This window comes from Notechis scutatus, chromosome 3 (genome assembly GCF_049901735.1).
Source record: "Notechis scutatus isolate UNSWTSFEM ecotype Mainland chromosome 3, rNotScu1.2, whole genome shotgun sequence".
Classification (NCBI taxonomy): Eukaryota; Metazoa; Chordata; class Lepidosauria; order Squamata; family Elapidae; genus Notechis; species Notechis scutatus.
Window position 1 is genome coordinate 71,059,542 of NC_142011.1, and position 18,111 is coordinate 71,077,652.

The following is an 18,111-nucleotide window of genomic DNA, read 5'->3' on the forward strand; positions in this document are numbered from 1 at the left end:
TTATTTACAAATTTAAAAACGTACAATTTCAAAAATACAGAAACAATAATAACACACAATGTTTTACATTTGTTGTCGAATTTGGTAAGTCCTAAAAATCATTATTGGTTTGTACTAATCACATATTCACACATTATCACATCCTAAGTGCTAAATAATTCACAATACACTCCATTCATTTTCATGTTGGCTTATAACTACTCTTCTATTACGAATACATTCATGTTTTTTTAATTAATAAACACAAAAAATATTGTAAATGGCTAATAATAATAGTAGTAGTAACAGAGAAAAGAAGATTTAAAACCTTTAATTGTTTTTATGTACTTAATATATTATAAACTGCTGGATCTAATTTGTATCAGGTTCATTTCATTTTAACTACCATTTGACCTCTCATTCAAACCAGACTAACAGCTTGCTTATGGTTAAACAGCCATTAATGTAGTCCTCCAAGAAAACAACAGAACGTAAGAACAGCTGTAGTAAAGCCATCGCTGCAGCCTTGTTGCTCTCACTTTTAACCCTAGCCCTAATCCTAACCCCTAACACTAGCCCTAATCCTAATTCTCATCCTAAACTTAAACCTAACCCAGGGTTGCACAAATGAGGATTTGATAATACAAACTAGATGACAATTTCATTCTTTCCTAATCCTGCAATGATACCTGTGATCAATGGTGGTATTCTACCGGTTCTGCCTGGTTCTGCCAAGCTGGTAGCGGCGATGACCAGTGGAGACCAAACCGGTTCTCTCCGCCGCTCTGCTGTTGGGCCCACCCATGCTCCCGGGCTCCCATACTCAACTTTATCCTCAGAATTTGAAGCGCAGCTGCTTTGCGCGGCACAGCAGAGTGCTGCGCGGCAGCTGAAGCGACCAGAAGAGTTCAGGCTTGCAGGAGGTGAGTTAGAACGCCTCTGTGCTTGCGCAAACGCCTCTGCGCCTGTGCAAAGTGCACATTTGCCCACGCAAAAGTGTGTGCACACGCGCAAAGCACGCCCACCAAACTGCGCCACTGAATTGGTGGTAAAAATATTTGAATCCCACCACTGCCTGTGATCTTAGTTGGGTCACATTCCAGAAACTCTCCTACTAGAGGAGGGGGATTTATTTTATTTATTCAATATATATATGACTGCCCCCCTTCCAGATGCAACTCTTAGGAGCTAAGTTATTTTCCTCCTCTTTCTTGTGACTTCCATAAATTTGTTTTTCCTTTCTCTTTGTAGCCGTATGGCTTTCCTGAAACAGATCAAGAAGCTTGAGAGATTCTCAGGAATCCTGCAGAAGTAAGTAGCAAGGCATGAAAACATTAGCTTCTACTCTCCATTTCACATTTCACACCCTTAAGGAGTCTTTCCTCGTGCAAAAAGCAAGCCTAGTTCCAACTTGTAAACTGTTTATAAGGCCCCAATATTCTCCAAATGCCTTCTAGCAAAGCTGAATGCTGAGTTTAATCAAAATACAAAGCTGCAACTTCTAATATTTCTGCTTTCTTGCTCATAAGCAGTTGCTGGTTCAAATTGCTCACTATCAAGTGGCTCTCCCTCAAAAAGCCATATTTTGTAATAAGAATGTAATGTATGGATTGAGACATACAATCATGATATTGTACTGTCATAATATAACCCTTGTTAATTATTGGTTATTCTAGCAGTTTTCTTGCAAAAACAGCTAAACAGCTAAACAGGTATGCATTAATGGCTGGTCAGTAAGCAGCAGGATTTTGTTGTTTAAGTTCTCAGCTAAATGACTAACCTTTGTTTTTAACTTTGTTTTTAACCTCTACTTGAAAACAACTTTAAAAACTTTCCCAATAAGCTTATTGTTTTAAGTATATTCTTCAAGTTTAATTGCTAACCAGTATCATTCATGATCAAATAGTGTTTATACTTTCCAAGTTGCTGTTTATTGTTCTCAAAAGTTGTTGATTTTCTCCTTGAGCTCGTGATCTCTGACTAACCGGAGTTGGAGCCAAAATAACATGTAATTGGGCCCTACAATGAACTAATTTTTTTGAATCCATCTTTATTGGTGGATTCAGTATTTCCTGCACCATTGTCACAGCCTGGTGAACTCCTTAAGCAATTTCCCCTGAAGCTTTGAGTCTGAAAATCTTGCAGACTAGATTAGTCTAGACTAGGGAATGTAGACTGCTCTTGTCTTTAATGAATTTAGCAATGTTACTTAGAATGTTAATTATCACAAAGAGAAAACAAATGAGACTCAACGACAGGTAGTCCTTGATTTACAACCATGATTGAACTCAAAATTTACATTGTTAACCAAGACAGTTAAGTGAGTTTTGTCTCATTTTACAACCTTTCTTGCCCTAGTTCTTAAATGAATTACCGAAGTTGTTCAATTAGTAACATGGTTGTTAAGTGAATCTGGCATCCATTTGACTTCGCTTGTCAGAAGATTGCAAAAGGCAATCAATCACATGATCCTGGGATACTGCAACCTTCATAAATACATGCCAGTTGCCAAGCATCCACATTTTGATCACCTGACCATGCGGATGCTGCAATGGTCGTTAAGTGTGAAAAATGGTCATAAGTCACTTTTTTCAGTGCCGCTTTAACTTCAAACGGTCAAATGAACTGTTGTAATTTAAGGACTACCTGTATCAGATATACCTAAATAGCTCAATGGCACTGAACAAAGCCACAATCACCAAAGAAAGATGGCTTCAAAGTTCCAGTGGGACAGTTTTCAGATCATTGCCACAGCAAACCTATTTTGATGGCATGAAATTCCAGCCCGGCTCTATTATGTTGACATAATTGATCCACCATTTGTCTACTTTCCATGTTGAACTCTAATTAGATGTAGTTTGTTTATTGAATGTTTAGCCTATCTCAACCATCCAACCAACTCCAGGCAACAATCTGTCGAAAAAGGCTGTTTTAAATGTTTTCTTAAATGAGAACAAGATCAGAGCTGTCCAAAGTTCAAGGGAGATATTATCCCACAGGGCAAAAACAGCCAAAACAACATAATTTTAACAGTGGAACTTGGAACATGCCTATTCTACTAAATCTAATAAATAAGGAGGACGTAAGTGGAGTGAGGTGGCCCTGCAGATAATCAGTCCTTGAGCTATGAAGGCTTTATAGATGATAGCCCGCACTTTGAATTCCACCCAGGAACCAAGTGGGAGTTAGTACAGCTCTTAAAGCAGGAATTCCCCAAGTGAATTAAGATGCAATTGCACTACACATCAGTAGTGCGTTTCAAAATAGTTTACCACTAGTTCGGTAGGTATGGCTTGGTGGGCACGCTTTGTGTGCATGCGTGCGCCAAACATGCACTTTGCACAGGTGCAGAAGCTTCCTGACTCACCTCCTGCAATCCTGCACTCTACCTGTCATTTCAGCAGCTGACGCGCGGCAATCTGCTGTGCCGTGCAAAGCAGCTACGCTTCAAAAGCAAGGAATAAAGGTCAGTATGGGAGCCCGGGTGGGTGGACCCAACAGCAGCTTTAGCAGCTCCTCAGATAGAACTGGTTCGGTCTCCGCCGATCTTCAATGCTACCGGTATGCCAGAACCGGGCTGAAGCGGTAGAATACCACCACTGCTACACATAGTCCTTGATCTACAACTATAATGGGACCCAGTTGTAAGTCAGGGACTACCAGTAATATATTCTGAATCAGCTGTAACTTCCTGGCCTACTGTGCAAAGGCAAACTGATGTGGACCCGCATTGCATGAGTGATTGTAAGTAGGGCTTTCAATCCTACTCCACTTCCTCAATGACCTCTGAAGCTGCAGCTCCACCACCTTCTCTATACACCTTCCCCAAAAATGGGAGGATGGAGACCTGTTAGAAATTATCCAACACTGCTTTCAACAGTGGCTTCTTGAGAATGAACTCATCATCCCTTCAACCAATCAGGAAGGGTATGGATCTAATACATATCCTGTGCACTTCCAAGACTCACAAACTGAGATTCCCCCAGTAGCACATAAGGCCCTGGCTCAGACAAGTCAAACCTGAGTCAAAGTTGGAATGACTCTGAGTCACTTTATTTATGCCTGGAATTTCCCTTCTTCCCTCCCATCCAAATGTAATTAAGAGTGTAAATCTGTGAAAAGATACTACTTTGTTCTACGCTGTTTTTGAACAATGACTAGAAAAAAGTCAATTATAAATGTTTTTCATATTATTTTCCAGAGTTTTTCATTTTATTGTAATTGACTTGCCTGATGAATGAACATTACCTAATGATGTAATGTAGGAGAAAGGAAGAGCAGTGCAGTTCTGAGACTTTCTTTCAAGCGGGAATGACGAAATGATCTGGCAAATGAACAGTAAATCATTTGCTCTGATCGGTGATAACAATCTGTGTGAAATCCAGCTACTTTTTAAATTGATAACACAGAGGAAGCCACAGAATTATTAAATGTAGAAAAGTTGGTGTACCTTCCTTTTACCTTGGATTCCTTCTTCATTCTTCAGTCCAAATTAAAATGTTTTGTAATATCCAGTTTTGCAACTAAGGAACGATATTGATACCATTACTAATACTACCCTTGACCTAACAATTAGCCTTTAAAATATAACATTTATCTGTAAGGTCATGGGATTAATATAGCTGGAGATAGTAGGGTTCTCGTGTGTGTGTGTGTGTGTGTGTGTGTGTGTGTGTGTGTGTGTGTGTGTGTGTGTAGAACATTTGGGTGTCTCTAAAAAATGCCCATTGAAGATCCATTTGGCCCCTCCCATTTTGGATTGAGTGCCCTTTGTTAGTCTGAAGCCTGTAGTGCATTTCCTTGGTGCTTTTTTGGCCCTTAGATTGAAACAAGTTCTTTTCACCCTCCTCCCCATAATAAATAATAGAAAAGAAGAATTTTTATTTTCTGGAGGTATAATTATAGATTGTTACAGAAGCAGTAGCTATGAGGCTTTTTATGACAAGACTGTCAAGAATATGCTACTACACTATTGCTGCTATTGGAGCCTTTAGTTCAGAGTGAATAATTAATGGCTCGGACTACAGATAGGGTACAATTCTGTAAATAAATGAACATATTGCAATAAGTGCAGTGAACCATTGAAAGCAGGCTAACCAAGTGTTGCTACACCTCAAGTAGAAAATGTTCCAGGAAGCAAATCTGTGTCAATTCTAATAGATGCATCATTGCTATCTCCTATTACTATATTTTACTCCTACCATATTTTTAAAATGCATTTATTAAATGTGGCTATGCTGTTCAAAATGTGTTAAAAACAAAAATCCCTGGAATTGGCTGTCTTGGAAATGGGCAGCCAATACATGTAAATTAAATGTATTTGTTTGTTTGTTTGTTAAATCTACATGCCACTTATCCCTCTAGTACAGAAACTGGGTGGCTTACCAAATGATAGACAGGTAAAAAAAAAGATAATACAAAATGATTCAAATTACATTTAGTCCTTGACTTATGACCACAATTGAGCCCCAAATTTTTGTTGCTAAGTGAAACATTTGTTAAGTGAATTTTGCTCCTTTCTGGCCATATTTGTTAAGTGGAACACTACTGTTGTTAAATTAGTAACACAGTTGTTTAAGTGAATCTGGCTTTCCCATTGCTTTTGCTTGTCAGAAGGTCACAAAAGTCATTTTTTCAGTTGAAACTTCAGTCACTAAATGAACTGTTGTAAGTCAAGGACTACCTGTAGGACTCTTCCACTGAAGCGAGTGGGATGACCCAACATGGCGATACCCTGGACCTTTAAAGGACTGTAAAGGAACTGAAACAGCATTGCCAAAAAGGCATTATGAGTTGTAAATCTAATCTTACGAAGCTTCTCCTCTGGAAATATCGAATTGCTAAATAGATCATACAAAACTTTTGCCAGACCAATACTCGAACACAGCTTATCAGTCTGCACTGCATATCGGACATTAATAAAATCGAGCAAGTCCAGAAGTATTTCACGAGAGGAGTACTACACTCCTCTACTTGCAACAGAATACCCTATATCACTAGGCTTGAGATTTTGGGCTTGGACAACCTTGAACTACGCCGCTTACGGTTAGACTTAAGCGTAGCACACAAAATTATCTGCTACAATGTCTTACCAGTCAATGACTACTTCAGCTTCAACCGCAACAATACAAGATACAAACTCAATATAAACTGCTTCAAACTCAATTGCAGAAGTACAACTTCAGCAACAGAGTGGTCAATGCCTGGAATGCACTAGCTGACTCTGTTGTTACATCCTCTAACCCCGACTCCTTTAACCTCAAACTATCCACTATTGACCTCATCCCATTCCTAAGAGGTCTGTAAGGGGCGTGCATAAGTGCACCATGGTGCCTACCATCCCTGTCCTATTGTCCCCATTTATTTGTACCTATTTCCTGTATTCTTATTCTTGTTTATAGTTTTACCTATTATCTTGTAAGTGACTGACAAATCAAATCAATAAATAAAATAAATAAAATAATGACCAACCCTTGAATTGGACCCAGAAGCAAACTGGCAATCAGTCCAGCTCACACAATGGTGGCGTTACATGTACCTCCCAAGAGGCCTCCAGAACTGTTCACACCGCTGCATTTTGTACCAGTTGTAGTTTCTGAATACCCTGCAAGGGTAGCTGGAGCGTGTTTACAGTAATCTAACCAAGAGATGACCAGGGTATGAGTGACTGCACACAGGACCTTACGATCCGGGAGATTTATATTTAGTTTATTAATCGAAAGGCACTGTCTTGTCAACTCTCTCCTTTCTTTGAAATGCTTTAATTTATAGGACAAATGCATACTCATCTCCTTGAGAGCCCAGAAACAGTTATGCAATTGTGAACAGGTTCACTGAACAGCACAAGTGTATCTCTTGAAGAATAAACATTGTTTATTCAATAATACAGGATAATTTATACATAATCTAACACACAGAGATTATCAGTTTAAACTAAAATAAATAAATAAGCAAACCACAACAGCTTTAGTGGACAGACTCATTTCCTTCACATCACCCTGTGTTTTTCAGTCCCATTTATTCTTTCAGCAGCAGCCTGCAGCTTTCCACAGATGCCTCTGCAATGCCATAACTGAATTCCAGGGATGGATAAACAGTGACAGTAGCAGAATGCTATGGAATCAAGTTTAGTCTGCTCTACAGTTATCCCAGCTATGTAAATGTGGCACTTTTGGTCCTTAAGGTACTCTAGATAGTTAGCAGTACTGTAGATATGAAAAATGCTAAATGTAATTATTTTCCCCCAAAAAAATTAGGTAAGGAGAAAGTATTGACTGACAAATCTGATGTCTTTTCTCCATCCTTCTTTGTTTTATCAGTTTATGAAATAAACCACAATAGGCCAGGTGCTATACCACGCTAAAATACAACATTATTTACAAACCACACTAGTTGGGTTAACATAAAATCAAACAACTTTCCATATGGTTAATATACTGGATGAACCAAACCAATCTGGGTTCAGCACAAGAACAATTTTCTGGGTTTTTAGGAACAAATTATGTACCATCTTCTTTTAATAAGAATATTGAATTATTTATATCATATAGTTTAAATACTAACAAGAAATACAATTCCTTAGATGATCAGAAATGTTGTAGTCCAATGGCAATGTATTGGCTATCTGTTATTAGCCAACATTTAAATATCCCTTAGGATTACACAAGTACAGTAGTCCTTGACTTACGACCACAAATGAGCCCAACATTTCTGTTGCTAAGCGAGACAGTTGTTAAATGAATTTTGCCCCATTTTATGACTTTTGCTATAGTTGTTAAATGAATTCCTGAAGTTGCTAAGTTAGAAACATGGTTGTAAAGTGAATCTGATTTCCCCAATGACTTTGCTTGTCAGAAGGTCACAAAAGATGATCACATGACCCCAGGACACTGCAGCCATCATAAATATGAATCAGTTGTCCAGCACCTGAATTTTGATGTGACCATAGGGATGCTGCAGCAGTCGTAAGCGTGAAAAATGATCGTAAGTCCCTTTTTTCAGTGCCATCGTAACTTTGAACAATCACTAAATGAACTGTTGTGAGTCAGGGACTACCTGTATGAACACTACTATCTGGCTCCTTTAAAAAAAATGCTACCATCATTAAAAAGAGGGGCAGGTATATAAATACTGTAGTGGGTATGATTTTTTCACTATTGGAACATAAACTACATTGTCGTATATTATTTATTTAAGCACAGTTATGCTGTTTCAACTGTCCAATTCTCTAATTCCAAAATGATGAACATAAGTTTTCCTGTTAAGACCATTTGTAAAACTCCCTTGACTTATAGTTAACAACAGAGCCCAAGCAGAGGCATTTTTGTTTTTATATGGTTTTTTTATATGCACGGCTCTGTGAAACCACAAAAATTTATCCATTCCTATGACAAACATTGCAAAGATATAATTTGTGTCTTTTGAGCTTTGAGATGAAGATCACAACACATTTCTGGCAGAACGTGCAGTTATATTCTGTACTAGTTCTCAAAAGCTCTGAAAAGACAGGATTTACAGAAGTGCAAGAGAAAAGTGGTTAAAAAGGCAGAAAAAGCAGCCATTGGCTAACTTATATATATTACAAAGATAACCACAGAAAGTTATCTGGGTTTGAAGAAATTATGAAACAGAACAAGCTATCTGTGTTTACAGGATAATTCTTGACTTGAAAGGCACACAAAGTTATCACAATAATATTGTCAGATTTTGTAATGTTCTGGAGAGACTGGTAATGTTGAAATTCTAGTCAAGAATTTGAACAGGAAATAATGCAAATAATTCTGTATTGATCCCACAGAGTACTCACTCACATATTGACAATAGATCAGAAGGTAAATATAGGCTAGGATCATGTACTGCATTAAACTCTGGCTCGCTTAAATCATGATTTGTGGAATAAGCGACACTAACCCAGTTAAAATATGAACATACCATAGTTGCATGATTCACAGGTCATGCATGCTAAGTCAAAAGCAAAGGAACCATGTGATGGTTTAGTGTCAAATATGAATCTGACCACCTTCTTGTTTTGGCTATTTGCCCAGGGACCAAGAGCTGCTGGAAAGCTGCAAGCATCACTTTCCAGGGTAAGCACCAACAAGAGCAACAATAACCTGCTCCCTTTAGTCATCTGAACAAGGAACTGCTGCAAGAAGCTAGCTTCCCATTTCCCTGACAGAAAGCAGATCCTGCTTCACTTGCTAGTAACTATGGGAGTGAAGAAAAGATTGGAAGTAAACCTAGGCTTTGCCAGAAGAACAAGAAGGTAAGCCTAAACTTCATGTGGCTAATAATAATAATAATAATAATAATAATAATAATAATAATAATAATAATAATAATAACAACAACAACAACAACAACAACAACAACAACAACAACTTTACACTGAAGTTGGCAGTGTCTTGGCAGACAGAAAAGGATGCCTTCCCTTTTTCAGGAGGGAATGTATACTGCGGCTGTGAGACAATTGGAACAGCTTCCAAGAGGAAAGATGGGACCTTTTATGTTTTGACTGCCTGTTTTTGTTAATCCTATAATTTATTAATTTTGCTAACGTAGTGGTTTAGGTGCAGGCCTAGAATCCAGGGGGAATCTGGGGGCTACACACAGTCCATAGTGTATGTTTTTATCTTGGAAAACTAACTCCCTTCCCTTCTTTTTCATTTTTATTGTTTTCCATTTTTAAGCCAAATGCATCAAATGAATACAGGTAGCCCTTGACTTACTACCGTTCATTTAGTGACCATTCAAAGTTACAACGGCACTGATAAAAGTGACTTATGACCGTTTTTTCACACTTAAGACCTTTGGAGTATCCCCATGATCATGTGATCAAAATTCAGGTGCTTGGCAGCTGACTCATACTTATCATACCATCATTGAGGAAGCCAGATTCACTTAATAGCTGTGTGCTAACTTATCAACTGCGGTGATTCACTTAACAACTGTGGCAAGAAAGGTCCTAAAAAGAGGCAAAACTCACTTAACAAATGTCTCACTTAACAACATAAATTTTGGGCTCAACTGTGGTGAACTGATTACCTGTAATCATATATTAAATGAAATGAAAACTGAATAGACTGCAAATCTCTTCAAAGGCTGGGAAGCTAAATGAATGGAAGATGGAAACATGGGTCTGTCTACCCTGTAAAAGCTCTTGTAATTAATGTGCTTATGAACTCACAGAGCTGGTCCTCAGATTCCTGTTGTGCTAAGTTATATATCTGACATTTCCAGATAAGTCATTTAAGGATACAGAAACACACCACATTATGCGCAGAGGACGGCTGGCAGTCTATGAGCAAACCTAATGCGTATTTTTAATGTTTATGTTAAGGTTTACCACTTAACCACTACTGAAAACAATGTGGACCAGTTTCATCTAACGATTAGTGTTTAATTGCAACCAGGATTCCAGTTCTACCTGACTTCATACTTCAATGAATGATTCCGGCCTAGATATTATTTTTCAACCTAACCTTCTTCACAGGGTTGTTGTGAACACAGAATACAGAATAGCATCATCTGCATCGCCTTAAGTTTCCTAAATAGCCATTTTCCCACAGAAATTAATTTTTTTCCAGTATCCTTTGGCCAAGACTTGAAAATAGAAAAGCACAGGTCATACAACACAAATATCATCTCTCTTCCTTCAATTCAACACTCTCCCAATACAAGTTCTGGTTTTAAATGAATGATTAGCTTTTAACCTTAGTAAATAGAACACTTCATAGGTAGAAAAATTATGCAAGTCTCAAAATATTTAGGCCTGGAAGAAGCCTGACCTCTAGTGGACAAAGGTAACAGTAATTCAGCTCAGTTCCCTATACTGCATATAGTACAGTATATTTAAAATATATTTTAGATTTAAAGGGCAATCTGTTTTGCTAGCTATAAATAATATATTTTCTTATCTGACAGAGAAAAAAAATACTCTTGAAGAGACTCTTAGTACAATAGCCACTAAAAATAAAGAGAAAGTAATCAGCTAAACTTGGGCTCAAGATAATAAATTCTCATTGATATTTTGATATTTTTGCCCAAAACTTTGTACTTTCAAATTCCCATCTGCCAACACAGTCAACACACCAGGGAGAGAGAAAGGGAGAGTGCTAAAATTCCAATATAAGGTATTTTTTTTCATTCCTCAGGAAGGTTCAGAATGTATATGACTAGAACTAGAAATACAGTAAACAACAAACTATGTTGAGCAAGATTGGTTCACCCATAGGCTGCTTTTGATCTTTAGCCTCTTTTTTTGTTGCCTCCAGAAACTGTACAACTGAGTGATAATATGAGTCCTCGACTTACAACCAAATTGAGTCCATAATTACAGTTATGAATTGTTGCGGTTGTTAAAAGGACACCATGGGTCACCAATGTGACCAGCCCCAATTTTGCAACATTTTTTGCAGTGATTGCTAGCTGGCTCAATTTTCCCCAATGGGCATTTTTGTTGGAAAATGGAAGTAAATTCTAGAAGCCAGCAAAACACTTTGAAAATCACGAGACTGCAGGACACTGCAAATGGCCATAAAGAGAAGCCAGTTGCCAAGAGCCCAAAATGCAATCAAGTGAACATGGGTGTGGTACTACAGCTATCATAATTTCGAAATTGAGTTAGAAGTATCTTTGGGAGTAGGTGGGGTCCATTGTAACTTCAGTTATTAAGTAACATGGTTTAAGTCGAGGCCTATCTATATCGTAGTTTTCTGTATTTTACGTTGTTAGTGTTATATTTCTAAAGCTTCCTTAATTTTAACTGTTCCAAACCCCCTCAAAGCCCCACCTCCAGGAAATAAAAAATCTTGGCCTTCCCCTCTAGTCACATCATCCCATTGCTGCTATGTCTCTTGCAGTTCTTGATTCCCTAAAAATTGTTTTAAAAAAGAAACATTCCTGTCTACTGCCTACTGTCATCAGCTTAATATCCCTGGCTGGTTATCCTTCTACCAAACCATCCATTGGCTTTTACAGCAGAACAATAAAAAAACTGAGATCAGTGGTACGTCTAGGAAAGTTTAATCACTGATACTATGAAATACCTTAATCATGATAACATTAAATATATAAATGTAAATTTAAAACTACAGTAAATGTATAAATAAGAGCTATAACTTCCAGGTGATAGATTAATATAGTATTTTGGTGAAAACACATACAAACCGCTATCTACATGCACTCTCACACCACCACCCAGCACAGATCAATTCCGTAGCCAAGACACTCATCTCCAGAACAAAATGCTTAGCCGACGAACAACACCTAAAAACCGAACTACACACTCTCACTAACGTACTAACAGCCAATGGATTCCAAAGAAAGAAGATTACCCACCTAATCCAAAAACAAACCCCAACAAAAATCCAAGACAGAGAACAAGAGAACGACAAAGCCCTCCTCCCATATATAAAAGGCACTACAGACAAAATCAGCAAGATCCTCCAAAAACACAATATTAAGACAGCATTCTGCACAAACTGAAAAATATCCACCATCTTAACAAACCCTAAAGACAGAATTGGGTTAGAAAACCAAGGAGTATACGAAATCCCATGCACCGCCTGCCCCAACACATACATCGGACAAACCAACAGAAGAATTAGTGCAGGCATTGAAGAACACAAGAACTCAAATCAAAAAAGAAGAACCGACCTCTTCCCTGGTCCAGCACCTCAAAGCCACAGGACATGAGATTGACTTTAAAAATACCAGAACTATCACCAAAACTGAACCCTTCAACAACAGAATAATCAGAATAATCACAGAATCAGATTATCCCATACATGAAGCGAACTGACACCCACCATGAAGATGTGGCACGACCATGAACGCGAAGCCAAACAACAGGATCACAGCTCACCAGCTCAAATCCCCCAGCAACTAAGACTAACCTGAGCACAACCAAGCCCCCACCTGAACAGAACCCAATCAAGTCACACCCCCACTAGCAGTTAAAAGGAAGACGCAGTTGCAAGCTCACATTACTCCGAGAAGCACAAAGCTGAAGACACAAGCCTGAAGATGATGAATGAGACTTCATCGAAACGTCGCCTAGATACTTCTAATTTTATGCGGGAGAAAACCCGAATAACCAAAGATCCACATACAAATACCCGCGAAAATCTCAGAAAACAAATATTGCACCTCTACGGGGAGGAAACCCACCATCTGACCAGGACTTATGAAAAACTTGAAGTCCAAAGAGCTTCCATTTTATGTGACCTCGCATTCCTACACAACTGCCGAGATCAAAATTTAATCCCCATAAGCTTCCAATTTAAATTCCACACCAACACAGCAGCCACCAAACGCATCCAAAAAGAGCAGAATTGGCCCTAATTAGAAATGAACTTCACTCAAAAAGATTCCTCCTAGACCAAATCAACAAAGACCTCCTCACACTTCACCTCAGACTCAGCAACAAGATTCACCCCGCACTTTGGGACAAATCCAAACAACTCGCTGTATGGAGAGCCAAAACACAGACCACCCTCAAGACAGACTCACACACCAACAAACTCAGAAAACTACAACAACGCCAGAAACAAACTCCTCCCCCCTCACAGCCACACATGAAACAAACAGTGCACAACATCTCAGACAAGATCCTCACCAAAGCCGAAACCAATGTCCTTTCGAAAGGATTCAACTTTGCTGTCGCTCCCAAACACATCCCCACAGAAACCATCATATGCGGAGTTGAAACCAGCCTGACCAAAACCAACCCTGATGATGCTAACAGAATCAGACTCAAAATCACCAACATCCTCTGCACTAGCAAACCACCCAAAAGCAACTTATCCAAAGAAGAACAAACTGCACTACTTAACCTGAAAGAAGACATCAGCATAATAATCCTACCAGCAGACAAGGGCAACGCGACAGTGGTTAGGAACACATCTGACTACCAAATCAAGTTAACCAACCTACTCCAAGATCGCACATACAAACCCCTAAACACAGACCCTATCACCTACCTAGAAAAAACCACCAGATCCAAAATAAAAGCCTCCCTCATCAGCGAAGAAATCCAGCAAAGAATCATACCCAGAAAGAAATCTTCCAGATGCCCTAAGCTTTATGGTCTCCCCAAGATACACAAAGAAGGAACCCCACTTAGACCAATAGTCAGCTCCATAGGCTCACCTCTACAAAACCTAGCCAAATTTCTCGCCAAACAACTACAGCCCTATGCAGAATCCATCAACTCACACGTAAGAAACTCATTCCAGTTCATTGAGATCATAAAGAAACAAAACTTACAACCCAGCAACCTACTAGTGAGCTTCGATGTCATATCCCTCTTCACCCAAGTGCCTATAAAAGAAGCCTTGACAGCCATACAAAACAAATACAACCCCCCAAGCACATCCTAGATCTGACCAACCACTGCCTATCCAATACATACTTCACCTACAATGGACAAAAATACAAACAAATAGAAGGAGCACCCATGGGATCACCTCTCTCACCTGTCATCGGAAACCTCTACATGGAACACTTTGAAACACAAGCTCTAGAAAAATATGATCACAAACCCAAACTCTGGCTCAGATACATAGATGACACCTTCATAATCTGGCCACACGGGAAAGAAAAGCTGAACAACTTCCTCACACACCTCAACAGCCTACACCCCCAAATACAATTCACCATGGAAACAGAAGCTAACAATCAACTTCCCTTCCTAGATGTCTTAGTATACAAAAAATCCAATGGCTCCCTAGGACACACCATCTACCAGAAGAAAACACATACAGGCATGATATTCCTCTGAAAAAAATTGGGCGCCAAAGAGACCCCACCGTGCGCCAAGAAATCGCCGCCGCCCGACGCTCCCGCCGCGCCGACCGCCGCCGCCTGCCCGCCCCCTCGCACCGACCGACGCCGACCACCGCCGACTGACCGACCGCCTTGCATCTGCACCGACCACCGCGCGCCACCTCGCCCGCCCGCACTGACCGCCGCGCACCGACGCCGCCCGCCACCGACCGCCGCGCACGCCCGCCGCCCGACCACCCGGCCGCGCCGGCTCCGCCACCGCCGGCGATTCGAAAATCGAATTCGATTTTAATCGAAAATATCATGCCTGCACTACAAACCGCTATCTACACGCACTCTCACACCACCACCCAGTATAGATCAATTCCGTAGCCGAGACACTCATCTCCAGAACAAAATGCTTAGCCGACGAACAACACCTAAAAACCTAACTATACACTCTCACTAATGTACTAACAGCCAATGGATTCCAAAGAAAGAAGATTACCCACCTAATCCAAAAACAAACCCCAACCAAAATCCAAGACAGAGAACAAGAGAACGGCAAAGCCCTCCTCCCATATATAAAAGGCACTACAGACAAAATCAGCAAGATCCTCCAAAAACACAACATTAAAACAGCATTCTGCCCAAACTGAAAAATATCCACCATCCTAAGAAACCCTAAGGACAAAATCGAGTTAGAAAACCAAGGAGTATACGAAATCCCTTGCACAGCCTGTCCCACCACATACATCGGACAAACTAACAGAAGAATAAGTGCACGCATTGAAGAACACAAGAACTCAATCAAAAAAGAAGAACCGACCTCTTCCCTGGTCCAACACCTCAAAGCCACAGGACATGAGATTGACTTTAAAAATACCAGAACTATCGCCAAAACCGAACACAACAACAGAATAATCAGAGAAGCTATAGAGATAGAAAAACGCCCACACAGCATGAATAAACGAGATGATACTTCCCGCCTACCAGCCATTTGGAAACCCGCCCTCATTAACAAACGAGTACCTAACATGAAGAATGACACCAGACCCACACCCACGAGGGCCACACAAGATGCTACCACCACACTTCCACGTAGAAAGCAGACTCACACCCACACAGAAGATGATACACGACCATGGACCAGAAGCCGTACCGCAGCTGCATCACTGCCCGCTTCAAACCCCTCCGACCCATACATGAAGCGAACTGATGCCCACCATGAAGATGTGGCACGACCACGAACACGAAGCCAAACAACAGGATCACAGCTCACCAGCTCAAATCCCCCCGCAACTAAGACTAACCTGAGCACAACCAAGCCCCCACCTGAACAGAACACCCCCCCCAGCCAATCAGAACACAGCCAACCCCCCCTACCAATCAGAACACAGCCAAACCCCCACCCAATGAGAACACCCCCCACCCAATCAGAACACAGCCAAACCCCCACCCAATCAAGTCACACCCCCACTAGCAGTTAAAAGGAAGAAGCAGCTGCAAGCTCACATTACTCCGAGAAGCACAAAGCTAGTCTAATTCAGAGGTGCAAGGCAGTTTGTGGTAACTTTTAAAATACTTGACAGCTTTAAGACTTGTGGACTTCAACTCCCAGAATTCGTCCTCCAGTCATGTTAGCTCAGGAATTCTGGGAGTTGAAGTCCACAAGTCTTAAACTTGCCAAGTTTGAAGATCCTTGTTTTAAATCAATAGATCAAGAAAAAACCAAGAAAAACCAAGCCCAACGAAACAGTCCAACAAAATTTTCAACAAACTGATCCATAAAAGATACATAATTCCTGAACTTGAAAATAAGGATGCCATTTTTAGGAAAAAAAATACCTTTTAAAAAACAGGAACACTTGGGCTTTTAAAGCACCAAAAATCAGGTAATCTAGCTTCAAATCCTTTCTCCACCAAATAGCGTACTTGGTCTTTGGCAAATCTGTAAAACAAAAGATATATCAGGAATTAAATGTATAGATAATGCAAGAAAAAGAAAGTCTCTGTACAGGGAACCATATCTCTTCCTGCAGCAATAAAAAGTGCTATAAAGACTTTTTTCTGGTTATTAATAATGTGATAATTTAATTAAAAAATATGTGCTTTCTTTAAAGTTTTATGAGCCAAAAATGGAATATAATGTTCAGGAAGCAAGTGGACCACTGGCTGAACTCATACACCCTGCTGTGCATAAGGCAATTTTCAGCCATTGTGGTTTATAAATCAGAATGTTCTCAATGGCATCAATCCATATGTGTTGACACAGAAAAATGCAACGTTTAGCAGTAAACTGAATGTACAACATGGCTGTAAATCCTATATTGGCTTTTTTTCACTTTCTCTTCTAGAAAAACAACTCTTATATTAAAATAGCTTGAAAGACAAAGCACTATTCAAACCTTTGGTATGAAATTATTCTGTTCAAAATTTCTACTCTCTCTCTTTACACACACATAAATAGATGTAAATTTCATAGAGTTAAATGCGGGGTTACTGCCAGTTCCATCAATATTCAATTTCAATCCTGGCTTGCTTTCTGTCTTCCTTACAATAAAAGATCAGTTTCAAACACATTTGATAGTACTGAGAGGATTGCTTTGACTTTTACTACAAAATTCTATCATGAACATGAAATTTAATCTAAATAACTTGCCAGGAGGCTTATACTCTTGGCGAATGGAAAACTTACCAATGAATGCTGTGCCTGATGTGTTCAGTGAGCTCTATAGAAAATACCTTTCAGGAGGAGGCACAGAGGAGCACATGAAGAGTCCATGCAATAAACAGTTCAGTGGTGTCACTTTGGCACATGAGGCAAAATTCCATGTGCATATTTGTGTTGGAGATATATTGATTATTTAAACCAGGGCTGTCCAACCTTGGCAACTTTAAGGTTTAGCTCTTTAAGACTTAGGTCCGCAAGTCTTAAAATTGCCAATTAAATTTATTTAAACAAAGGAAAAACTTAAGTTGTATTAAACATATTTGCAACCTTTTTACACGCAAGAGAGAGAATTTCCTCCTGACTGCAAGATCAAATGGTCCTTAATGTAACGGATTATTTCTCATCCCTAAACTATACTATCTTACTGATGTCACAAGCTTCCCTCCCAGCACCATATTTACACAACCTACTAACTACTGGGAAGAAATTAAAAAGGATCACCATAAGCTTGAATGTGGCCCCATTGACTGGTAATGAGAACTTGAGCAAGATACCTGCTTCAGATTTAAAATAACCTATATTGTATGAGTGTTTGACCACAGCCTGATTCAGGCATTATAGAAGAACAAGCAGCCTGCCTGGGGGCAGACTCAAGAGAGGAATCAGCCTTGAATCATTACATTCCCACAAGC

General features: G+C 39.6%; 1 protein-coding gene across 2 annotated transcripts in view; it reads right to left on the reverse strand.

The window, feature by feature from the left end:
- Nucleotides 1-18,111, reverse strand: part of GNG12 (G protein subunit gamma 12) — a 52,214-nt gene that overhangs the window by 22,713 nt on the left and 11,390 nt on the right. The window contains exon 2 of one of the 2 annotated variants that reach the window (XM_026666000.2): nucleotides 16,594-16,696. The exons of the other annotated variant lie outside the window; for it this stretch is intronic. The gene's annotated coding sequence lies outside the window, so the exon portion shown is untranslated. The remainder of the gene's footprint in view (nucleotides 1-16,593; nucleotides 16,697-18,111) is intronic. 2 annotated transcript variants of the gene reach the window in all.